At 40.9% G+C, this 26,778-nt stretch overlaps 1 long non-coding RNA gene across 1 annotated transcript; it reads right to left on the bottom strand.

Annotated features, from left to right (window-relative positions):
* Positions 1–22,152: 22,152 nt before the first annotated feature.
* LOC121707473 lies at positions 22,153–24,788 on the bottom strand. Its single transcript, XR_006031335.1, has 4 exons — positions 24,678–24,788; positions 23,054–23,095; positions 22,331–22,754; positions 22,153–22,224 (listed from the first exon to the last, which is right to left on the bottom strand). It is a non-coding gene; the product is annotated as an uncharacterized LOC121707473 (long non-coding RNA).
* Between the last annotated feature and the right edge of the window lie 1,990 nt (positions 24,789–26,778).

Genomic DNA, 26,778 nt, shown 5'->3' with positions numbered 1-26,778 from the left:
TGGACATACTGTACCATTGTATTTAAGTACAGGCTACCTGTAGGAAACCACCTGACTAACCATTCAATACTGAATAGAATTCTAACGTAGCAAAAGTCAGAGAATAGCACATAAAGATTCAGTTCAATATTATAAAACACTTAACCCGTTTAAATATACAGTACATACAAAACAGCAATATTAAAGGCACTAGTTACATTACGTATACTCAATATGATTCAGATAACAAACATTCATTCCAGTGTCATGGCTTAGTATATTTACATTCATTACTTCAAGATAACTGTTATATCAAAACTGTGTTTTTTAACATACGTCTTCATACTTTACGAAATACTATTCCTTGTATCAACTTATCTATTTATTTACTGTATACTCGTATTCCTTATCAGAATAATCATGTCTTATGACCAGTGTGTATTTATCTATTTATACTCTCAAAACTTTGTTAAATTCTATATCTTATAACCAGTGTGTCTTAACTTATTTATGTTCAAACATCATAAAATATCCGTTTTATAAAAGCAGTGGGTGAACGTATTTCTACTCATCAAACTTTGTGAAATAACCGTGTCTAAAAACAGTGTACGGGAGTTCACGACGCTAAGTTAGCAGTTAGCTATGTGGATGTCAACAGGATCTCAAAGGATCCAGCTAGCTAACAGACGGCAGCTAACCGTCTGAAGCACATCAGTTTGCCGCCACAGACAGCTCGCGAGACGGCTGCTGAACGTTAACCTCAGCTAGCTGCTTCATACGATGGCAAACCTAATATAACATTTAAATTTAAAAGTTCACAATAACACAAAAACAAGTTATCAAATAGACATCAGTCATGAGTTGCAGACATCATGAAACGGATGGCGTTTATACAGTACTAACCTGTGAAACAGGTGGAAAAACAAGGAGATGACACAGGCTGCTTCTTGTCAGTTTTTCATCCAAAGTGCATCTGTGGGCAGAGCGGTGGTCCGCTCCCATAGCAACCCAGACGCAACTGCACCTCCTGTGTCACGCGCTTATGTTCCTACTAGGCACTAGGCCGTTCTAGAGTAATAATATAAAAATACAGTAATAATCTAATATTGACAAATAAAAGTCCTACTAGGCATAGTGCCGTTCTAGATGAATCATATAAAAATACAAATGCAGTTAATAAACCACAACACTTGTGGTCACCTATTTGGGTGCGCCACACTTACGTTACCTAAGTAACGTTAGCGCTACATAAGCAAAGTGACAGAGGGTTTGCAATGTTTACATTAATTTTAATTTGCCGCAAACTCCTCAATTTCTTCATTGGTAAGTTCTGATTCCTGCCTCTTTCCCAGTGGAAAGGGTATTATAAATACAAATATGATGGAAAAAAAGCTTATGGTTCATTTTGGAGTGTTTTATGGTTGATGAACTGCCTCCCAGAGGAAACTTTTGCTTCTCATTTGTATCCCTTCTGTTGCTAAAGAGGCAAAATGGTGATTCTCTTTTAAGGATCATTTAAGTATTACTTTTTTCACAATTATTTCTCCTAATTTTGCCATAGGAGAAATAAAACAAGTAGGAGTCACATAAGAGATATTAGTTTGAGAAGCAGGAGAAATACGGGAGATCTCTTATATGTATGAGTGTAGTCTCATTTACAACTTGTTTCTCCTTAGGAGAAATAATAGAGCAAATTAGGAGACATTGCACTGGGAAACTGTTGAGAAGTAGGAGTTACAATTGAGATATCAGTTTGAGGGTCAAAAAATAGGGCACTCCATAGCATTTCAAACTTTTATTTTATAAAACAAAGCAAAACAGTTGTACTTTAAAAATGGACTTTAAGCAATGGGAGCTTGCACAGATGCACTTTAAAATGGACTTTAAGCAATGGAACCATTTTAATGCCTTGATATCAGGGCTCCGAACCGGTTCAAGGAACGAAAACGAAAACCGAAAACGAACGGAATTTTACGAGGAGCGGAAACGGAAACAAAAACAAAATGGTCTTCAACTGTTCCGGAACAGAAACGTTATTCTGAAATCCACAAAACCGGTTAATAACGTTTTTTTTTTTCGTTCTCTATATAACAGCCTAATAATTTGATTTCTGCAGTTTGAAAAAAAAAAAAAAAAAAAATAAATGGACCTTTGGTCCAAATGTGTATATTTTGTCTTGCTGTTGTAATGTAACCTATCCGTCTGCCACTTCGGATCTTAGGCCAGCTCGTAGCGTAGGCTACTGAAACTGATTTGGAAATTGTTTGTAGCCTATGCGTAATAGCCTATTTTGCCTGTCCACGCCTTGTCGTTTCAAAGTCGGGATTTGAAATGTTTGCGCAATTATAGCCTATTTTATGTAGAAGAGTTAAACGGGAAATTTGAGATAGGCCTTGTCAGCAACAGAAAGGTTCGTTTATAAACAGGGTTGGAATTATAGCGCAAGCCTTTGAAGATCTCCATATGGATAAAACTTAGGCTACAACCAGGTAAGGAGTTTAGCACGTATCCAGAAATATTTTTGATAAGAAATTATTTATAGGCATAGGTTAGGCCTACAGTAAGTCTGTAGGCTATGGGATGGATAGCCCATCTGAATGTTTTTGGATGCCGCCTGTGATTTATTATTTTTGGGCATAGCTACGGTATAGGCTAAATAATGAGTATGTCTATTCTAAGGTAAAGTCCACAAAAATAGACTTGATAGGCCCACCAAACACTGCCGGAACTTTAAGAACGAACAATATTTTGGGTTCCGAACCGGTTCAGGACCGATATGTTGGTGGAGGAACGAAAGATAAGAACGATGCACGTTGGTGCAAGAACGAAAACGTTAAACATAGGCCTACCTGAACCATTCGGAACGGAACGTTTGAAAAATTATTCCGTTTTCAAGCCCTGCTTGATATGTTCTTTTTATAATGTGTATTCTTATTTGATTTTTTTTGTGTGTGAGTGTGTACAGTGGGCATCACTTTCAAATGACCACTTCAGTCGCGCATTACGAGGCGTGAAGCTGCGTGAAGCTTTAGTACCACTTTCAGCCACTGTGCGTCGCTCTGCCACTGTACATCGCTCTGCTTGCCGCCCCTACTGAAAAAGCAGGAGATTTGCCGAGAATAATCCCAGCCTACGAATTCAATAACAAAATAAATCATGCATAATTAAACATTACCTCGATTTAGGCTACTTGGGTATGTCTTAAGGCTTGACTACACGGTGGTAACGAAAATCGAAATCGAAATTTGCTGTCTACATTATTGTCAGTGTTGGGGGTAACGCAGCTACGCAAATCAAAACAGTGGTGTGATTAATTAAAATAAAAAAGGGGCGGTGGTAGTGTAGTGGTTAAGGAGCTGGGCTAGTGTGCAGTAGCCTGAAAGTTGTCGGTTCAATTCCCAGCTTCCACCGTTGTGCCCTTGAGCAAGGCACTTAACCCCAAGTTGCTCCGGGGACAATGTGATCCCTTGTAATATAGCTGACATATGTAAGTCACTTTGGTCAAGAAGTGTCTGCTAAATGTAATGTAATGTAATGTAATGTAATAATTGAGCCAGTAGAGAAATAACTGTTCAGAATCAATCTGTAGCCTTGGGTAGGCTTCTGCAGAAAACAATGTTGTTGCCGATTTAATACTATCTGGCGACGTTTTTAACAGGCTACGCAATAGAGGCTTAGACAACTATGACCCACGTTTTGGTTTCGTAAATTAATTTGCCCTACTTCTTGACTGCAATGTAGTCAATTGACTGCTTGACATGTCATTTTTATTTTTCTGTACAATAAACAAATACATCTGCTTTATGCCACAGAATTACATTCATATTTGGCTGACTTCTGCAGACGCGCAAAAAAACACTGCCAGCCATCCTTAAAAATATTTTCGTTTGCCGTAACCCGACCGACCCTGTCAATTTAGAACCGACCCAAATATTTATTTTTTTCCCCCTTTTAGTCCGACCGACTTGCCGGTTGTAAACTTGCGTTAAGACCGACCGATTTTTTTTTTTTTTACTCTAAACAACCAATACAAATAAAATACTATATTTTAGTATTGTGAATATAAATTGCCTACATACAAACGTAGGCTCTCTTAAATAAAACCCTGTGGCGTCATCTCTACACCATTGGTTTACGCATGTCACACTATGGCTAAGTGTTGACTAAGAATTGACACTTCATTCACCATCAAGGTGATTCACACAGCTGGGTGAAATGTAAGTACAACTGCAGCCGCTTGGGGGCAGCATAGTCCGCTGTGGCGTTCCACGGTCGAACCGGATGGAGCATTCGACAGCAAGGGCTGTGATTGGCCGAGTTTTCAGTGCGTTTCTCTGTGTTTTTAGCAGCCCCTGCAACATGCTAGTCCACTGTAGCCTATAAGCTTTGTACATAATGTTAAACATAGTTTTGGATTCAGTGGCAAGATGTCTTGATTGTACAGTGCCTGTCTCTCAGTAATGTTTTAAAATGAGTGCTTCGTCAGCTGGCAGTAGGCTACTTTGTCGGCAGTCATGAGAAGTTCGCTTGCTAACAGAACATATGCTGCCCAGAAACCTTGTGAATAGTTCTGATTTGTTTTACTACACTAACGAGGTTAAATATAGCCTTTGCCTACAGCATCTCCTTAACAGTAATGATAACAAAATGACAGCATTCATATGACAAAAGGAAAACGAATTCGGTCACTCAAGACTGTGCCACAGCAACCAGTGTAGGCTACAGTCCTACCCAATAGGCCTACTCGAAGCAGATAGCGTTGTCTGACGGTCGAGTGGGTTAATGCGCGTGTTTCCAGAACAGGTCTGCAACTTTCAGGCAGCTCTGAGTTCGAATCTAGGCAGGAGCAGAGCCATATAAAGGCCTAGGCCTATTGTTATCATTTTTTGCAAGGTGTTGATAGCTGTTTTTGGGACACGTCAAAACGTTCTTTATAATGAGCGCATACGGGGAGTAAAACGACTGTTACGCGGCGTTACAACTGTAGGCTACAATGATTGCAATACAAAAATATGCGCGTGTTAGTTTAGTTAGTTTTGTGATGTTTTGCACTTTTGCCTCATGTGTTTTCAGGTTTGAGGGCTTTTTTGGCAAGATTGACCCTGGTTAGACTCTGCATATGTTATTTCTCCGTATGGAAAATTAAGTCAATTTTTGACACACATCTGTTATTAGTTCAATAACAAGTGTTCCTTGTTAAAATGTGACTAGTGAAACTCAAATGATTTTAGAAATATTTAGCCAAAGCCAAAAAGTGTTAGAGAGAAGGAGAGACGGTGCAGCTCAAATGTCTTCTTAATTTTCTTTATTCTTTAGTAAAAGGTGCAGAACATTATTAAACTTTGACTAACGTTTCGATGTTCGTTAGTCAAAAACATCGACACATCGAAACGTTAGTCAAAGTTTAATAATGTTCTGCACCTTTTACTTTACATTACATTACATTACATTACATTTGGCTGACGCTTTTTAACCAAAGCGACTAACAACATGGTAAACAGTAAGTTTTAGAACAATTCTCACAATTTTAGGACAGTTTAAAAAACATTAGAGTACAGTAAGAATAAGTGCGTCGGTGAGTGCTGTTTTTAACAGTTACTTGTCAGTTTAAAACGGCTGGTGAGTGCTAGGATCAGTAAGACTTGTTGTAAGTGTTGCTATGAGAGTAGATGTTCTCTAAAGAGCTGGGTCTTCAGGAGTTTTTTGAAAGTGGAAAAGGATGTCCCTGCCCTTGTAGGAACTGGCAGTGTGTTCCACCAACGAGGAACAACAGATGAGAAAAGTTTGGATTGGCTTGAGCGTACCGGTGGTAGAGCTAGACGTCGTTCGTCAGAGGAGCGCAGCGGTCTGGAGGTAGTGTAAGTCTGTATGAGGGCATTCAAGTAGGTGGGAGCAGAGCCGGAGACTACTTTGTAGGCAAGCGTTAGAGACTTGAATTTGATGCGGGCCGCCACAGGTAGCCAGTGTAGCTGGATGAGCAGCGGGGTAACATGTGCCCTTTTGGGTTGGTTGTAGACCAGGCGCGCCGCCGCGTTCTGGATCATCTGAAGTGGTTTCACTGCGCAGGCTGGGAGACCTGTCAGGAGGGCATTGCAGTAGTCGAGTCGTGAGATGACTATTGCCTGAACCAGAAGTTGGGTAGCATCTTGAGTCAAGTAAGTCCTGATTTTCCGTATGTTGTAGAGTGCAAAACGGCATGACCGGGCGACTGAGGCAACATGATCTGAGAAGTTTAGTTGGTTGTCAAGAACAACTCCTAGATTTCTTGCAGTCCTGGTCGGTGAAACAGACAGGGAGTCAAATTTGATGTTGATGTCGTGGTGTATGGTAGGTTTAGCTGGGATGACCAGCAGTTCAGTCTTTGAGAGGTTCAGCTGGAGGTGGTGTGCCTTCATCCATGTAGCTATGTCTGAAAGGCAATCCGAGATCCGTGCTGAAACCAGGGGGTCGTCAGGTGGAAAGGACAGATAGAGCTGTGTGTCGTCTGCATAGCAGTGGTATGAGAAGCCGTGCGAACGGATAATCTGTCCCAAGGAGGTGGTGTAGATAGCAAAGAGGAGGGGGCCCAGCACTGAGCCCTGGGGGACCCCTGTGGTGAGATGGTGAGGTGCGGATAGCTGACCAAGCCATGATACGTTAAACGAGCGTCCTGTGAGGTAGGATTCAAACCAGGAGAGAGCAGAACCGGAGATTCCCATGTCAGCGAGTATAGAGAGAAGGATACGGTGATTAACCGTGTCAAAGGCAGCCGATAAGTCAAGCAGAATGAGTACTGATGACCGATTATTACTAAAGAATAAAGAAAATTAAGAAGACATCTGAGCTGCACCGGCGTCTCTCCTTCTCTCCAAAATATCTGTCCTGGCCTGGTTGCACCAGATTGTCGCCAAACGACAGAAGCGCGGAGAACCCTCCTTTGTCTACCAATAAGTGTTACTTTGTACCCCGCGCTCCCCCACTGCTTGTGAAAGAAGGGGGTGGGGGAGGGGGGCTTAACGTGAAAAAGCTTAATGTCCCAAAACGGCAACAAGTCATAATGGTAGGCTACAGGAAGTGGGGGGAGGGTATGGGATGACCAGAGCCGTCTTAGCTAGAAAGCATCTATTGTCTTTCCAGGCGCACACAGCTCTTTCCAAATATAGCCTATCGAGTGCCTTAACAGCTTGGGTTTGGCCTCACAGTCAACCCTCTTGTTGCTTGCAGTTTGTTAAATAAAGCGATGCAGATTACATTATTTATTTCTGATTAATTGAGTCTTTTGATGACTTTTGCAACATCTGCTTGTTAGGCTAGGCTACTGTCAATATCCTGTACAGGTAAATGTTCAACTGGCTGGTGTAGGCCTACAGGCTATAATCAATTAGGGACTGTTTGTTATTTATTTAAGGGGCTACCGGAGGAGTTTTGGGAGCGTTAGTCAGAAAAGATGTGACCCTCCCTCGCCAGCAAGAATTTTTTCTATGACCCTCCAAAGTGATTGAGAAAAAACGCATGACCCTCCCCTCCCAGCAATTTATTGATGCCTTCTGTAGGCTACTGGGTCAATTTGGGAGCTTGCATGCTACGACACCTTCCTTGAAATGCCTTGAAAAGGCTGTCGTTTGCACAATTTCACAAATAATCACCGGGACCGAAACAAACCTGTCAACTTTTCCCGGGTTTATCGCGTATTTTAACCTTTTCCTCGCTGTCTTAGGAGGAGCTGCAGGGACGTCGCAAGGGGGTGCGAGGCCCTGTGCGAACTTGACAGATGGTGCGAGGCCCTCCATGTGCGAACTTGACAGATGCATGAACTTACGTGCATGAAATCATGCGATAGCTTACTTTACACATAGCCAAGGCTACCGTCTGTGCATTTTAGTAGCCTAGTCTAATAAGCTACACCAGCTTGTCTTTAAGAGGGAAAATTGTATAGCCTATAACATTAGCTCAGTCACATATTTGGCCATATGGTGTTTATCATAGGCTATATCACGAAACCAAATAGTATAACAAAGGCGAACACTTTAACAAAGGAAATTAATTGGGCATGAATCATTGTGCTGAACGGCATTTGTCAATGAGCAGAAACACACACGACATTCAAACTGTTGATAAGATGTGCACTATGGAAACTGGTCTGTAGGCTAACATTGTACAAATAAATGACACTGACTCGCCATATCCTGACTCTGAAAAAACATTGTCTTGCTTTGCCGCAAACTCAGCAATGAAATCATAGGCCAGTTTGCAGGTAGCATAACGTCTTTTTCAATTCATAGAAGGCAGAGCCCAGTCTCTCCTGTGACATTGAGGTGCGCAAATAGTTTTTAATAGCCTGTTCAACTTCGAAAAGCTTCACCCGATGCCAGTCACTGATCGCAATGTCAAATTTCGGGAAGCTTCGTTCAATCTTTTTAAGTTTTAAGTGCAGTAGGCCCCTATCTGCCCCCTTTGGAATTATATCTCGAGCCTATAAGGTCCAGTGCGTTATGTCCTGGGATTCGGACGTGCTCAAAAAGAAAATAAAAAACACTTTTTTATAGATGGTTATGAGGAGCAATATGAGTCTGAACTCCGTGTCATTCAGACTCAAGCCTCTTGTTGCTTTGATATCTTTTTCGTTGTCGTTTGAACGTGAGCAAGCAGGCATGTTGCGGTTGCAATTTAAGTGAAATTTCTAGGAACATGCAACATGCTTGTTAGGCTGGGCTACTGTCTTGTACAGGTAAATGTTCAACAATTACTGGTTTGCAGGCTATAATCAATTAGCTAAATCATTTGTCCAGGTGTTAAAAAAAAAATCGTGCTATATTACATTCAAACGCAAAAGGTGCTTTGATATCTTTTTCGTTTGAACGTCGGCAAGCAGGCATGCTGCGGTTGCAATGAATGAGGATAATTTGTTATCTGCGGATTTGTTTTTTGCATTATTTTGAATATGACTCGCTCCAGTCTCAACAGCACGTCTACTTTTTCCACACGCATCTAAGTTCTAACACACATCCCCTCTCGCTTTCTCTCTTTCCATCCCTGCGCACAGGGCTTTCTTAAAGGAGCTGCACCATTTTACAACAATTGCATCTACATTTTCATATTAGAATGTTTTGTCTGTTTAAGTGTAAGCTTAAACTACCGTGATCAATTTAAGTTCCCGTGCCCCCGCTGAAAATCTCATGCGCTTATCGTTACACTATCAAATCTATAAGTAACCATGACAAATATGGTATAAGATATTTAAACTCACGCTACTGTATTATCATATATGTTTGTTAATGGCTCACTGCGTCATGGAAGCAGTTAAGTCAAGTCGCATCAAAAATAGTAGTGGTACTATAGATTCCCAAGTGACACCTTGTGGTTGTTTGTGTCAACTGCAGTTTGTGCCATTTCTGCTGAGAAAATGGGGTGCGTGATTCATGAAGGAACCCGTCCAAACTTAACTGGGACCCACTGTATACGCTTTGTTTCATTCACACAAACATCTCGACTCAACTCTGCATATATGTCCGAGTCACGGATAATGTTTGAAAACCACTGGCTCGTAATCACAATAATTTAACACACGACAGTTGGATACTTCATCATGTTCCAATGCCTACATTTTGGTGAGTAGCATAGAGATGGTTAAAACAATAAAGTATGGCTCTCCGTTTGGGACATCAAAAAGTTATATTTTTAATAGGGTAGACTACCGTCGGAGATGCTGACTTGCAAAGGCCTCGGGATAACACGTTATCTCCACTATCATCAGTCAATGCCTCCTTGATCAAAGTGGGGAATGAAAGAAAAAGTTTGAGAACCACTGACTTAACAAGTTACCTGCAGTCCAGAACACACAGAATATTGCAACAGAAAGTTGCCTTTATAATCAACTACTATTTGTTCCAACAGCATTCAAACAAAGCCTTTATAAAAGTGAAAAAAAAAAAATATTCCATAAGAAGTAAAATAAAATACTGTAGTAACTGTATCCCAAGCTTCAGCTCCCCACGTCTGTGACAGCCAGACGTGACACTGCTAAATTCTCAGCTTGTTTATACACCACACTGAACGCGTAAGACCGCTAGGCCCATCACTGTGGGGTGCGGTAGCCTAGCCTACTCTCTGGGATTTAAGTCAAGCAATATAACCATACAAATGTTTCAAAATGAGTAATTTCGGCTTTGTCTGAACTGGCCATTGTAGGCTACGTAAAAAATAAACAAGTAGGCAATGTCCCTATCCAATGATATCGGCAAATGTTTGTTTTCCAAAGTAAGAATTTCACTTCACCATGCACCTTCGACAATGAATAGCTCATTACACTTATGTTACTGTTGAACGTAGGCCTAACTGGTATCATTACAAACATTATTCGGTGTCCTAAACACTGGCATTTTATGGCATTGTGTCATGTAAGGTCATTGCAAAATCTAGAGAAATGTGTGAGGTGGTCAGCGGGGGACAATTGAGACACACATTGGATTGTGTTATTACTTGCATTCCACACTATCCACAGCTGTGGTATCGGGGGCAGGAGGATTACTGTTAGCGCAGGCTTTATATAAAATTCTTCAACAGAAGGCCTGCCTCGAATGCAGGCTTGCCCAAAATAAGGGCCTGTGGTTTGCACAGCCTAGAGTAAGTAGGTTAAATAACAGACCCGCCACAATGTGCGGTATGATGATTTTTTACGAGCAAGATGTTTTTGGTGCTCTGCATGTTCTTAAATAACAATGATCATCAGTAGCCTAATATTCGACCATTATAGACAGACATCATTTGGACAAAATATTGAGCATATTAACCTCCGTTGCTCAGCCAAATGCCTTCCTGTTACGTCCTGTTATCACGGAGTTACAGACGATAAACGTTTTTTCATGGTCACAAGTTTACTTCATTAGCGGTTTATTTTTTTTATTATTAAAGAGTGTTTTTCATTTAAAGGTTTGACTTTGTGCTTATTCAGTAGAGCATTTAGTGCTCTTCCCAATCGCAGACGTTCACATTGCATGTTTGTTTGTAATGGATGCAACCACGAGATACGCTTGTCATAGGCGCCGATACCGTGGGTGCTCCGTCTCTCGGGCACCTACTGAGAACATCGAGCACCCACGTGTGACAGCTTACAGTCCCGGCTAAATTTACATTCATTTAAAATCAAACATCGCAGTTTATGTTAAATTCAGCATCTCTCATAATGTGATTGGATATGTTGCTGTCAATTCCCTACTTCATATACTAACCACCAATGAGAGCGTCTCTCGTATGAAAATTCCTGACATTTCCCACCTGAAGAATTAACGCAAGGCTTTGTCGGGTCTTCAGCCCCGAATGTTTAAAATGTATATAGCCCTGAATATCATTTTAAAAGTAGTCTGACAAAGCTTATTGTTTTGTGACACACCTAAACACTGGTACCTCATAGAACGTCTATAACATAGCCTAGGTGGTCGCAACTCACAAAAGTAAGCAGATAGAAAGAACTCACGCAAATCTAGCCTACAACACGCAGACAACTTTATGCGCAGGGGAGAGAGCGTGCACGCGTGCACTGTGCTTTATGATTGTTGCCTTCTGATGGTATCTTGCTAATTCACTGAACTGCATTAGGTGACACAAATGGTATTGCCTTTATCTTATAACTCCTTGTCTGAGCGACTACCAGGCCTATGGTTTTTAAAAGTCAAATGTTTATTGACTTGAAAAATACACTAATTTTTGCAAACTCCCTTCATTCAAACCTTGAAGACATCGCGGTCTGGTGCGCTATGTAGATCGTTTCTCGTACCATTTAATTTCTCAGAATTTAGGTCTACTAGGCCTACAATAACGTCATCACCAAATACATCTTTTATTTTTAGTATAGGCCTACTGTGTACAGTGCACTGACGACTGTAGCAGCCCAAGGTAACCAGTTGTTGTAGATGAGAGGCAACCCCTTGTTTCAGATAGCCTGGACAACATGTTACCTGGGTGTTGCCTACATTATTAATTAATGGTAGCCTACAATAGTTAATTGTTTTGCGTAACATATTAGTTGGCTCAAAGAGTAGGGAATCAGGATGGAGAGAGTCACGCGTGTGTTGCTTTTGCGGGATCGAATCCAGTTTAATGCTAGTTTTCAAAACATATATTTTTTACATGTCTTTTGTCAGAGTGGCTGTAATGTAGCCGAGCGCTCATGGCGTATGAAAAGCGACTTCAAACCGCCTAAAACAACTTGTTTGTGAATGTCTGACAACTGCTGCTGCGCATGCACGCACAAGGAAACCAGTAGGTGGAGAAACCAGAAGGCACACAACACCGGAATGATTTTAAGGCTATTTCGCATAGGCTACTCAATGGTGCTATTTCACACGCATTATAGTGATCCCCAATCACCGGGGTTAGTGGAAGGTGTTAATAGACGATTGGCGTAGCCTACAGTGGACTAGGGCTGTCAAAATTGCTCAAAAATGACGTTTGAATATCCCCTCTAAAATAAACACATGTATTCGAATATATTGGAATATCTAGGCTATATTATTTGCGCATTATGTCAGTGATGCGCATCATGTCATCTGTTTTTAACTTTTTGTATGGTTATTGCTTGACAGGGGGGATCCCAAGCAGCTTTCAGCCATAAGGCATTTCCTAATTCACCTGACACTGATATTCAAAATGTTGAAACTATTTCGGCATAGCCTATAAGCAGTTTAATTAAATGTAATGTTAGTTGTAAACAAACGGGCTACTTGGTGAGGCTTGGCCTCACCGATGCGCTCGTGCCTTAAATGGCAATACAAATCTTCACGATAGGCCTATTAACTGACTGCCCGATTCACGTTGGCTGGGGGGCAGGGGGGGCCATCAGACATTTGTTCCCAAGGGTCTATGAATTGTTAACCCGGCCCTGCCCCCAACGAACGCAACTTTCCACCTCTGAGATAGCTGAAAAGAAGTCTAGAGGACTCCTAACTCACTAGACCTACTTACTGTAGGCTGCGCAAACCACAAGCCTGTATTCGAGGCAGGCCTTCTGTTGAAGAATTTTATATAAATCCTCCGCTAACAGTAATCCTCCTACCCCCGCTACCACAGCTGTGGATAGTGTGGCATGCTCACGCTTTATGTCTCCTTCTTGCAAACTAGGCCTATAGCCCAACCATTTACGTCTTCAAAAAATAACAACTTGCCAGATATGCCTTCATAAATTTGGGCTTCATTCAGCATTTTGTTCTTCCACTGGAAATGACTCTTCTACATTTGCTGCCTGCTGCATCCTTTCTGTTTGTATTGTTTAGAAAATGTTTGACGTCTTGAGTTAATGCATTAAACATTGTTTGCTGGTAACCAGCCACAAATAGCCTACAGATTCTTGCGTGCGTTCTCTCCAAAATGTGCCCATTCTAAAGGCTATCCAAGTGCATAATTCTGCGGCATAAAGCAGATGTATTTGTGTATTGTACAGAAAAATAACCTATCAAGCAGTCAATTGACTACATTGCAGTCAATAAGTAGTGCAAATTATGAAACCAAAACGTGGGTCATAGTTGTCTAAGCCTCTGCTGTGAGGCCAAACCCATGAACAAAGACGCATTGATATCTGCAATAGTTTTTTTTTTGGCGAAACAAGCTCACAGCCGAACAAGTCATACTGAAGGGAAAGGCAATTGGCATGTGATCTCCCCACGGGCCAATGGATGTACAAGTTTTCTCCTGTGCCTACGATATTTAATCCAGTGTTTTGTCAAGTTGCAAAATGCTATTCGTTTTAACAAATTTTTATGATAGTATGAAGTACTTTTTGTATAGGGTACTATCTTAATTGCTTTATACTCAATACTTGACCAATGGCTATTGCATCTGTCTATTGAAAGTGAGAATGTGGCATGTGATATACTGTGTAGGCTTCATAAAATAAAATAAACAGATTGCTAATGGCCTACAAGCTGATCTGGGGGGCGTTTCCCGTACAACTACGGAGGTTAGCTTTTTACTAACAGGATGCATCGTTCAACTAACCAACGTGTAAGTTACGACTGTTTCCCAAAACTGTCGTACTTACATAGTACTGTAAGTTTGGACCATGATAGTTTCCAAACTTCAGTAGTCTAAGGTGGTTAATGACGTTTAGTAGCACGTGAACGGGCACCTGCACATACTTCTGTGGCGCATTGCGTTAAGGCCGGCAGATGACAGCTGCCGTTGCACAGCAGTTACCAATCCCCTGTCCAAGAGTTCGAATCTGGGTTAAGACGTTGACAACAATATTGACATCGTTGTTTACCTAAGTTTATCTTTTGTGCAGATCATATTATCAAAATCAGCCTTCTTGGCTTGGTTTGTGTAAACTAACAAGGACCCCCCCTCCATGAAAATCAAAGGCTACATATTCTCTGCTGACTCGTCAAAAAGTGCGCACCACCTTATTATTATCTGCAAGTGTGTGACTTTTACTTACGTGCACATGGCTGCAAATTGACTTTTAATTTATGTATTTTCTGCCTTGGGCATTTTAAAATATGGATGTATGGTGGTTAGAAGTGTAAATATCAATTAGAAACCTAAATATATTTATAATTATTAATTTGCAAACAAATAACTGGCGCCAGTGACGTCTTTGACATGAAGATCCCTGGAACTATGCTTCCAGCATTCTACCACAGGTCGAGAGGTGTAGTTGTAACTACACAACTTTACGATAGTGGTTGCGAACGTTCGTTGCTACTATGGTTTTGGGAAACACTAACGTAGTGGAACGATGCATTGGACTATGTAAGTTCCAAATATGAATGTAATTCTGCGGCATAAAGCAGATGTATTTGTTTATTGTACAGAAAAATAAAAATGACATGTCAAGCAGTCAATTGACTACATTGCAGTCAAGAAGTAGGGCAAATTAATTTACGAAACCAAAACGTGGGTCATAGTTGTCTAAGCCTCTATTGCGTAGTCTGTTAAAAATGTCGCCAGATAGTATTAAATCGGCAACAACATTGTTTTCTGCAGAAGCCTACCCAAGGCTACAGATTAATTCTGAACAGTTATTTCTCTACTGGCTCAATTATCACACCACTGTTTTGATTTGCGTAGTTGCGTTAACCCCAACACTGACAATAATGTAGACAGCAAATTTCGATTTCGACCACCGTGTAGTCAAGCCTTAAGACATACCCAAGTAGCCTAAATCGAGGTAATGTTTAATTATGCATGATTTATTTTGTTATTGAATTCGTAGGCTGGGATTACTCTCGGCAACAATTATGTTTAATGGTAGATCCTGCTTTTTCAGAAGAGACCGCAGGCAGAGCGATGTACAGTGGTAGAGCGACGCACAGTGGCTGAAAGTGGTACTAAAGCTTCACGCAGCTTCACGCCGCGTAATGCGCGAATGAAGTGGACATTTGAAAGCGATGCCCACTGTACTTACTCCCCGACTTAGAACTAGACAATTGGCCAACACAATCTACTATCAGATGCTCAAACGGCTGAGCTATAGCTGGGATATGCGAAAGAGGAGCCGGACTATTAGTCTGATTAGACTTCCCTGTCATCTGGCAGGTGTGGCAGGTCTTAATGTATGCAGCCACACCTGCCAGATGACATACATGAATGTAACATGCATTGAATTTGTTATTGAGAACTATTGTATAAGAAAAAAAAAAATAGTGACAATTATATGAAAACACATTAATGAGTAACACTTTAACTTAATGTCATTACCTGGCAATCCATTAGAACTAGCTGCACCGCTATATTCATTCTTCTGATACGAGTTATTGTGCCACTAGATTGTACTGTGATACGAGTTATTGTGCCACTAGATTGTACTGATACGAGTTATTGTGCCACTAGACTGTACTGAACATGCCACCATTCATCAGTGCGACCAGAAGACTGTGATCAAATAAATCATCGTCTGCCATTGTTTTAGCATTTACAAACAGTTGAAGTTCATTTGAGCAGGTGTGTGCAATGGGGAGGTGTTTGATATCATCATGAACAAAGGATATCTTTGGACTTGGCTGAAATCCAGTTGCTGGAACTTTGCTGCAGCCTGTTGCAAATGCCAGTATCAGACCAAGTAGGGTTGCTCGATTTTTGAAAAAATGAGAATCACGATTTTTTTTTGGTCAAGATTGAAATCACGATTCTTCAAACGATTCTTTTTGAGTTTGAAAATAAAATGCATTTATTCGGCATTTCAGCAAAAAAAAACTCACTGTAACTGAGCTTTCAAAATTCCAGCTGTTCTGCAATTTCTATAAGACTTCCAATGAATAAAATAAATATACTAGAAAATCAAATAAGACAGAACTTAAAGGAGAATTCCGGTGTGATATTGACCTAAAGTGTGTTGAAACATGATACCGAGTGTGAACGTATGTCTCATAGCCCATCTCGGCTTGTCCTCTGCACTCCAAAATCTGGCGCTAGTTAGCCGATGCTACCAACAGCTTTTTCAATGGTGGTGCTTCAGCATTGGGCTAGCCATGCAAATAAATCACACCATTTACGAGGCTCAATGTATCTCCACACTTCATTGGTAGACTTCCGAGGGCCCTGACACTTAAAACGAGACATTGAGAACTTGAAAAAGCACTGGTAGTTTACTTACAAGACGATTTATACAGACAGTATCTTCACGAAGTTTAGCGTTTGCAGCCATCTTGAATTTAGTCACGATAAGTCGAGCGACGAGTAAGAATGAACAGGTATGATAAGGGATCAGATTCCAAAAATAATTCAGTGGAAATGCGTGGATTCCAGTTTCTTCCAGTAGCAGCAACTGGAATCCATGCATTCCTGCAGCCTTGTCTGTGGCGACCTTGATACAAGGATACAAGGAAGTTTATTGTCACATGCATGTAGTTACTGGAAGTAAGAAATGCAGTGAAATTATGTCTGGTGTCAGCCTATTTGTGCATTTATGGGGGGGTTTAGTAGATTAAGTGGGAAGGGCTGCATAAGAAAGGTGGGGGAGGATTGGGATTGGGGAGGGGCACCAACAAGGAGCACCCAAGAGCAACAGGGGCAAGGAAAAACTCCCTTACCAAGGAAGAAACCTTGGGCAGATCCACGGCTCAAGGGGCTAACTCAACTGCCAGGGGTCTTGGTGTGTGTGTTGGGGGAATGACAGGGGAGATGGGATAGTGTGCTGTGTATGTGGGGAGAGGGCAGTGTGCAATATGTGTGTTGGAGAAGCTTCCTTGTGAGACAATGTGCTGAGTATTGGGGGGGGGGGGGGCAGTGTGCTGTAAGTATGTTGGGGATGTGTGTTGGAGAAGCTTCCTGATGAAATAATGTGCTGTGTAGGTAGGGGAGAGGGGGGGGGGGCAGTGTACTGCAAGTATGGTGAAGGGACTTACTATTGCAAGCAGAGTACTGTATGTATGATGTATGTGAGTGATGACAGTGAAGATGTGTGTGTGGGCGGGAGGGGAGTGGAGCAGTGACTGTGTGTGTGTGGGTAGGTGGGGGCAGTGTGCTGTAAGTATGTAGAGGATGTGTGTTGGAGAAGATCCTGGAGACAATGTGCTGTGTATGTAGGGAGGGGGGGGCAGTGTGCAGCAAGTAGAGGAGGCTTATACTGTAGCAAGCAGTGTGCTGTATGTATGTGAGGTGATGACAGCGATGATGTAAGTGTATGTGTTTTGTGTGTGTGTGTGTTTGGGATGGGGGGTGGGGGGGCAGAAAGGCTAGGCAATCAAGGACATGGGTAAATAGTTGGAGGAGAAATCAAAAATAATAAATAAAAAGTTCTATGGAGATGTGCAAAAGTTGGAGAAAGTCAGATGTGTGTGTGTGTGTGTTTTGACGTGTGATGAAATAAGAAAATAAATAAAAGGTCTGTAGCATAGGGAGAGGGATGTAAAAGTGCTAAAAGTCATGTAGGTGTGTGTGTGTGTGGGGGGGTGTGGGGGGGGGGTCATGAGTGCTGAGGAGTGAATGAGTGCAAATTCAGTATAGTGTGAATTCAGAGTTGGGAAATGTTTGAGAGTGCTGAGGAGTGAATGTGTGCAAAATCAGTATAGTGTACAGTATACTACATAGGCGTCTTCTTGATTTCAGCGGTAGGAATAATCCATTGTTAGGATGAGAAGAGTCCTTCAGAATCTTTTGGGCTCTTAGGAGTACTCTTCTGGAATAGATATCTTGTAGAGCAGGGAGTTGAGTTCTTATAGTACATTCAGCTGAGCGCACTACTCTCTGCAGAGTACTACAATCTCTAACTGTGGAGTTCTCATACCAGGTGATGATGCTACCAGTTAGAACACTCTCAACCTCTGAAGTGTAGAAGGCCTTCATGATGGATGTAGAAACTTTGAATTTCCTTAGCTGACGAAGGAAGTAGAGTCGTTGTCTGGACTTCTTCAGAACATATTGAGTGTTAACAGTCCATGTTAAGTCTTAAGTAATGTGGACACCAAGGTATTTAAAACTTGTGACTCTCTACAGGTTGCCCGCTGATCATTAGTGGGGTGTAACTGTAGTTCTGCTGCTTCCTTCTGTAATCCACTACCATTTCCTTGGTTTTATTGATATTCAGTGTCAAGCTGTTAGATTGACACCACTGTGCCACCTCATCAACCTGATCCAAGTAGAGCTGTTCATTGTTGTTCCTAATCAGGCCGAAGATCACTGTGTCATCTGCAAACTTGATGATGGAGGTATGACTACTGTTGGCTTTGCAGTCATGTGTGTAGATGTTGTACAGCAGTGGACTCAAAACAGCCTTGGGGAGTCAGTGCTGATGGTTAATGAGTCAGATGTCAGACCCCCCACTCTAACCACTTGTGAACGGTTGGTGAGGAAGTCAAATATCCAGTGACAAGCTGCCCAGGCCCTTCTTCCTCTTCTTGGAAGCACCAGCATATTATGTATCAGCAGGCCTAGCTGCTGTTTCAAGAGGGGCTTCCTAGAAGCAAAAAAAGAAATTGGGAACCAGTTGTGGTGTTAATATCACAATATTTGCTTACAATCTGCACTTAATCTGTTATTATAACTATTATCATCATCATCATTATTATTACTGTGACACTGTCAGCCATCAAATCCTTCATCTCCACTTTCAGTTGGTCTACAATGGATTCACGGAGGTCTTCATCAACATATTTTAATTTGAACCTTGGGCCCAGGGCAGACGCCATGTCAAGTAACTCTTGTGTTGCTTGGTCACTGTATTTGTCATTGAGATACTCCAGTACCTTGTGTTTGATGGTTTTGGCAAGTTCTGTGTCATCCTCCTGGTCTTCCAAGATTGAATTGTTGAAGAGGTGAAGGGTCAGCTTCACAAAAGACACTTACATATTTCTCTCCAGAAAGTGCATCCGTGAATTCAACCAGGGGTACCATAATATATAAAGTACCAACCATAATATATTTAGTAGGCTATGGCATGATATTGTCATAATAATTTAATTATTTGGTTCACTATCATCACTTATCTAACCCTCATCGTTTTTGTACACAAAAATAGCCTAATTGTAGTTTATACTCACCTATAGCCAGGTGCAGTCTGTGCCCGAAGCATTGGAGCCTCCGCCATCCATTGACCTCCGCCGCCAACTTTTTGTTAGCGGCATTGTCTGTGGTTATGCAGACGAGCTTTCCCACGTTTAATCCCCATTCCAGCAGAGCTTCCCTCAGTCCATGGGTGATGTTGCGTCCAGTATGGTCTTCGGGCATGAACGCTGTTTGGAGACACCTCACTCTCAAAGTAAATTCGGTATCAATGAAGTGCACGGTCAGGCTAATATATGGCTCCCTCGTGCGACTTGACCAAAGATCTGTCGTCGCTGCGAAGTTGTCCGCTGTAGACACTTCTTCCTCAACTTCTTTTCGACATTTGTCATACATATTTGGCAGAACCACTCTGCTGAAATGGTGCCGAGATGGCAACGCATACCGTTTGTCCAAAGTTTGCATAAGGTTCTTGAAACCCTCGCCCTCGACTGTACTGATAGGGTGCATATCTTTAGCTAAAAAATACCTGATAGCAGCTGTGATTTGCTTGTTCCTATCCGAATTTGATGGATAGGGAATCACATTATACAGTGTTTGAAATGGACATCTGTACTGATGTCGTCGGGGTTGTGGTCTTCTCTTTTTGTTTCTTTAGTAGGCCTAATTCGTCGTAAGCGACTTTGTGATTACGTCTGAGGTGATTGAACAAGTTTGTTGTGTTGCCAAGGGGTGCAGATATCACGTTGTAGCACATTTTGCACATTATGTGGGCCTGTGCCTCGTCGGATTCTTCAAATCCTAAGTGTTGCCATACAAGAGAACTTGTTTTACCCTTCAAGCAAACAGGGCTGTCCTCCCTCTGCCATATCGCTCGCGCTGTTTTCTGAATCAAATGCTGGTGCTGCAGGTCACACCACACACACACAGCTCGCGGGCCGAATTGAATGCTCTGGGCGGCTGAATTGTGCATGCGCATCTCTTTCAGAAAACCACAACGGAAAATGCCAAAAAAATCGTTCCAACTCGATTTTATTAATTTGGAGATTGTTTGACTCAAGAATCGAAATCCTGATCAAAATTCAATTAACTGCACAGCCCTAAGACAGGTTCTGTACAAATTCCTGCTCCTCCTCTGTTAACGTCCTGTCCTCAAACCTTTCATGAAGGTCTTTATCTAACAAAAAACAGAAAAATTGTTGGATGGATGTTTGTTAGAACGGTGGATGGATGTTAGATCTAATGAACATTTGAACATTGGATTGTTGCAGCTCTATGACTTTGTATTTGTGTAACGGTGGATACAAAAAAGGTAATTGAATAATAGGAACTGATGTGTCTATCCGTGCCTGGGGCTGCCTGAGAGGGACATGGTCTGAGCTCTCGACTTAAATTAAACCTGATTGGCTGCCGAGGGCCGAGTCCCATCCTCACCACGCTTGCTTTACCTTCTGTCAAACATGCCATAGCTAGGTCTATGGCAAAACCTGCACGAGCCATAACCCCTTGAATGCAAGCATGGTGAAAGGTGGCACTAGGCCCTCGCCAGCCTATCAGCTTTAACTTGAGTTGGACGCAAGACAGTGCCCCTCTCAGGTAACCCCAGGCACAAATAGAAACAACCTTATTTCCGATTCTTCAATTATCCATTTTTCTATCCAAAGTTACACAAATACAAAATCCGGATACAACTCCAAAATCCTACATTTATGCATTTATTTAACAAGCAAAAAAAAATTTTTTAGAAAAATGAATCCAATTTTTCCATCTTCAATAGAAAACTGATAAGCTTTACACGGACCCTCTATCAACAGGGCTCTATCAGTGTTCTCTGTAGATATTAGCATAAGTATTACATGTAAGTAAAAATTCACATGTTTACTTACTGTGCACACATTGTAGAAATTCTCTAAATTTCACCACAATCAACTCCTCTCTGGCCCTTCTGTTAGCTTGGTTTTAAAAGGCCAGTCACAATTCAGAGGAGTCAGAGGATTTCTTTCTGTTGCCATGTCAAGAATGACTCGCATGCTAGGATTTTCCCTCAAAAGTGGCAGCACCTTGTATGAAAAGTTAGAACTTAGGGTATTATTATTTTTTCAAAGTTGCCTTAGTAGAAGATTAACACTGACAATAAGTGATGATTAAAAACTGGTGAATACAGTATGTACAAAATACGGTTACAGTAATTACCAAGATGTGCTTCCATTACATGGAGGTTAAGTACAATTGTGAAAATTTTAAAACTGAGAGATCTGAGATATGCACCAAACTCAGAGAAAGACAGTAATATAGGTAAGGGATAATGTAAAGAACGCCGGTCATTATTTGGAAAATAAGTCCCGACAGGGCGAACCAGACCCCGACGCGCCAGCGATAATACATTATAGTACTTTCTCTATTCCGCTCACAAAAACACTGCGTAAGAAAGTACATTGTTGTTTTGTCGGCCAACCTAACAAACCTGTCAAACTTTATTTGTAGCTGGTTGACACTAATGTAGCATTGATGCCATACAAAGTAAAGTAAGATGTGTTAGCCTACTAGCTTGCAGTAAGTTTATTTAACCAATCCTCATCCATTTCTGTATGTGCTGGGTCATTAACATGGTCCTTAATAAGACAAATCAGGTGAATTATTGAACAGCAAACAACATCTGTAAAGGTTTAATGGCTGATAGACCAATCGTTGTATTTTATGAAGTGCCTAGGAGATAAACATAGCAGATATGATAACTACAATAGCAACAAAGAGTATTAACTTACATTGCCTTCTCTGTGGCACTGAGTACTCGAAATCATCATCCGATAGTTCTAGAAATTCATCCTGTGCATCCTATGAGGGTTGTGACCAAATGTAATCAAACATAAAATGTTAATGTTAAAATAATGTTACCAAATAAGGACTAGAGTGCATTATTATTATTAATTATTATTTTTACCTGAGTTGGTTTCTGCATTCCTGCCAAAATGTACAGGCATGTGTTTGAACAAATTGATGCCACCTCTTTTCCTCCCCATGGAAAGGACCTGGTCACCTTGGGTTTCATCAATTTTTTGCAACCTTTGATTGTACCCAAGTACTCAAATGGCAATATTTGGTTTTCAGAAAGTCTAAATGTTCCTGAAAATAGCTGTTATCTCCCCTCTCAGCTGCATTTCCGACCAGTCAGATGAAAAAGAAATCTTCCCGATTAGGCCTGCTTCAGCCAAACTATTTCTAGAGATCCCTCTAGGTATTGGGAACATGGATGCTGTCGAGAAGGGCAAACAAATCACATCCTTTGTGAACGTCTTAGGCCCACGCCCTCGATGATTACTTTGTCGTCTGCTCCAGTTTTGTTGCGGGAAAGACGGAAGAGGTACCTATATTGGAGTAAAAAATATCAAAATAGTAGTGTTTTATTCAGCATGTATCAAGAAATGCAAACAATTTTGATTTCAAATGAGACCTTGTGGTGTATAATAGAAGTTTTGCTGAGAGGGCATCATTTTAAACAGATTAATGTGCATCTGGTAGCAGTGCACACTGCATGTTAACAAATTGGCGCCCTTGATGTGCCCAGTCATAACGTATAGATACTGTGATAATTACAGGTGATACTGTAGCTCATTAAAGTGTCATGGGCAGATTAGGTTACATTGTCACTCTTCAAAGAACTTACTGATCTCAATGAGGTGGTGGCTGAGGTTCCAGCTGGTGCTATCTAAAATGAGTGAACAAATTACAGAACAGTGTTCAAAACATATTTTTTATAAAACGGATAGTTCAGGGGCCTCGTTACAGAAATGAGGAAATACAGAATAACAGAAAAATATCCTAACTGCTTGTCCTATCTTAACTTAAGTTTCAAAGATAGAAATGCAGGTGTTACGATATGTGCCATCCTAAGTTAGGATTCCTAAGTTAGGAAATTCTTGAGTTATGATGGTTCTGTAATGGCCAAATTCCTATCTTAAGTTAAGATAGGATTTTTTCCTAAATGCAGTTAGGAAACATGCTTCTATCATACCAGATAGACGGGATTTCAGAGTTTCTGTAATGAGGCCCCTGATCCTCTCTGCTCTGGTGCCCTGCTGATGTAGCTAAGGAACATAGCCTAAAGTTAAGAAAAATAAAATATTGGGCAACACTTTCCCTCCACTTTTAGCCCATAGCCTTTCCTTAAGGATAATGTAATAAAGTAAAGTTGACCAACACTGTTCTTATTCTGATTGGAAATAACATTAATGTTTCATGAATCAAGATGTGAGTGTCTAGTCTCGTGAGACCATCCTGATCTCACGAGCTTTCAAGGTTTCACTCGCAGATCAGTCTGGCAACTTTTCGTTAAAGAGAATTTGGAGCAGTTCACCAAACGAACGTCCAATCAGCGGACAACATGACTGCATCCACAGATGAGATGAGCATAGCTATTATATCGCGCAAGTTTTATTCAAATTAGAAAGTATTCCTGGGTAAGCTGTGAAGCTATGAGTCTCAGCCATGCAGCTGGGAGGAATGAACGACACAGACATCCTCCACGGCCAATTCCAGTTCATAATGGAGGAATATACTTTCTTCAGAAGTGTAGGGCCTACCGTGAAAACTTGATGGGAATTGTCGTTGATTAGGTTCATGTCACATACAAATGGTAAGTTAAAACATCTTAATGTTAGTTACGTTACCTAACTTAATTGTATGTTAAACGAAGGCATTAGAAGAACACTTTGTTTATCTAATTGGTTGATTTGGCCCGTCGATGTGATAGACAGATGGTTTATCCAATCAGCTAACCAGTATTTCTGCCCCTTCCCATAAGTTCTTCAATGAAAAGTTCCCAGATGGATATGCGGAGCAAATCCATCTGGCGGAGTCAGGTTAGTGAGTGTCATGAGCACTGTCCATAATGTTAAGTTGTTTTCGCGCACTCAGATCTGCACTGGTAAGTTAACGTTAACGTTAGTTTGGCAAAGTGGGTCTTGCTAATTCCACCAACTACTGTTTAAGTAGCTTAAGACATGTATAACTACCAAGTAATGTTAATTGCTGATAGTTAGACAGTTCAGTATCATTATCCCGTTTCATCACCAGTGAAACTCAAATGCAAAAGCAACTCTAACCGATAGAAATTAAGAATAAGGTACAACGGGTAACGTTAGCCCTCTGTCACTTTGCCTATAGCACTACTTAGGTAACGGCTAACGAGGTTAGCATATCCATACAAAGATCGGCTTCGCCTTCTCGCTATTACTTAGTCCTACCTGTTGATTAACATAACATGAAGGGAGGGTGAAATCAGAACTTACCAATGAGGGAATTGAGGAGTTCACGGCCGGTGTTGTGGACTGAAGAGCCGCCCTCACCCCTGCTGCTGACAGCTCGCTCGATGGCTCCTGCTATATCCTCTGATGAACATTTACATTTATACTTAACATTTAAATTTGATATTTATATTTAGCATTCATATTTAACTTTTATATTTATATTTAACATTTATATTTAATATTTCACTTCATATTTTTCCCTTGTACAAAATCTTATCCTACACAAAATATATTGTCATTTTTACACCAATTTGTCTGTAAATGTGTGAAAAAGAGATAATTTAAAATTGCGGCACTCTTTTTTTACATGTTTTGATGCTACTGTAAATGTGCTGTAAATGTGGTTGAATTCTGCATAGCATACTGTGTGTGTTAAAGTAGAAATGTCGAATATTAGAATGACCACATAATTCATTTTTCATGAGCATTTCAGATTCATAACCAAAGGTTTCTGTGGCTTTGGTTATGAGCAGAAGTGCTTGTTGTCTCTATGTGGCACCATGAGGGGTAGTGAAACGTTCTATTTTGATATCTGAGTGATCATCATGCCCTTGGTGTATTAGGAGAAGAGAGCATGCAAGAAGTGCTAAGAGCTTTCTAAAGGTTATCATTCAGCTTCTGGTCAGAGGTAAGTCCTTATTTGGTTGAAGAGATGCTTGATAGCAGAATTTCTGGTCATGACATATAACTTAATTTGCAACCAGTCAGAGTTGTGAAGCTTTCTTAAGATTTAGTTTTTTGCGAGACTTGTTTGGCAGGGTCTGGGGGATGTAGTTCTATGCCACCTGTGGACATTTGCAAATGGAGCATTAACCTGTTGAAGAGTGAATTATTTTCCTGGTTCCTTCTAGAATTCTACGCAAATGATCTATAGTTTCAGTGTTCCTTATTAACGTTTTTCATGTGACGTATTCTAGGTTCTATAGCTTTGTTTACATCCAGCTGGTAGGCAAGGGACAAGTTGAACCCATTGAACATCGTTGTCTGCAGCTGCCTCTCAGTAGGCTACATCTCTGTATTTCAGCAATGTCAACATTTCAGGCATCAATAAAGGTGATGATGAAACGTTATCCCATTGTTCAATATTTGATAGCCTGTCACAGGAACGTTGTTTCGCTAAAATCGCCCTGATTTGGTGCATTGATCTGTATCGATAACGTTATGGGAGAACCTGCATGTAGCCTAATGGTAGCCTAACTTTTTTTCTCTGTTCAAAACTCGGTTTACACGAAGACAATAGCCTTTCTTAGAAGCTGTGAAATTTGACCAGAAAGGAACATGTCTTCCTTCTGAAAGCTGACACAAAATCAAACAATATTTGATCATTTAACTTCAACTGAACAGCGACAGGTCTTGGTAGGCAGTAGACTCAGCAGACGTTAAAACGGTAGCCTACTGTTATAGCCAGAGTCAGTCAGCATCATGTAACATTAATGGCGTTAGTCATGAATCCTGTAACATATTATATCATATAACAGCGATGGCTTATTCGAAGACGATCTGCATGGATATATAACCACCCAGAAAAACTCAGAATGTGAGTGATAAAGTTCATTAATTGTATGAAACTTTTTATTAGTTATCCATTGCAGCATCGCCTATATTAGGCTGTTATGCTAGCTCAGCCTTTAAATATGTTGTTATTTTGGTCATGTGGACTTGATTAAACGAATAAAGATAATTCATAAACTGCTTATTTCTTACATGACTGAAGCAGTAGCCTAGGTTCAACAGTGGTGTTTGAGGTTGCTGTGTTAAGATGTTGTGTGTGATCGCTAAACAATTAGGATCAAATCAGTTTATTTTGACATATGGGAGTTAGCCTGACCTATAACGTTAGCCTATAGCACATAAGCCTATTCTGTTTTCATTTATTAGCATTTGTTGTGATTATATAATCAAATGACACTCATGATAACTTGAAATAGAAGGACAGAAGATAGGTGATTGATGTCCACAAGCATGAATTTCACGAGACAAATTAGAACAAACTGTTCCGGTAAAAATAATCTTGCCATGTTTAAAATGCTGCACTTTTTCCCTTCATAGCCTATCTCTGGCAATTCATTTTTGGATGACTGTA

Source organism: Alosa sapidissima, chromosome 4, assembly GCF_018492685.1.
Source record: "Alosa sapidissima isolate fAloSap1 chromosome 4, fAloSap1.pri, whole genome shotgun sequence".
NCBI lineage: Eukaryota > Metazoa > Chordata > Actinopteri > Clupeiformes > Clupeidae > Alosa > Alosa sapidissima.
Note: the sequence above shows the minus strand (reverse complement) of the source record. Positions and strands in the feature narration are given on the sequence as shown.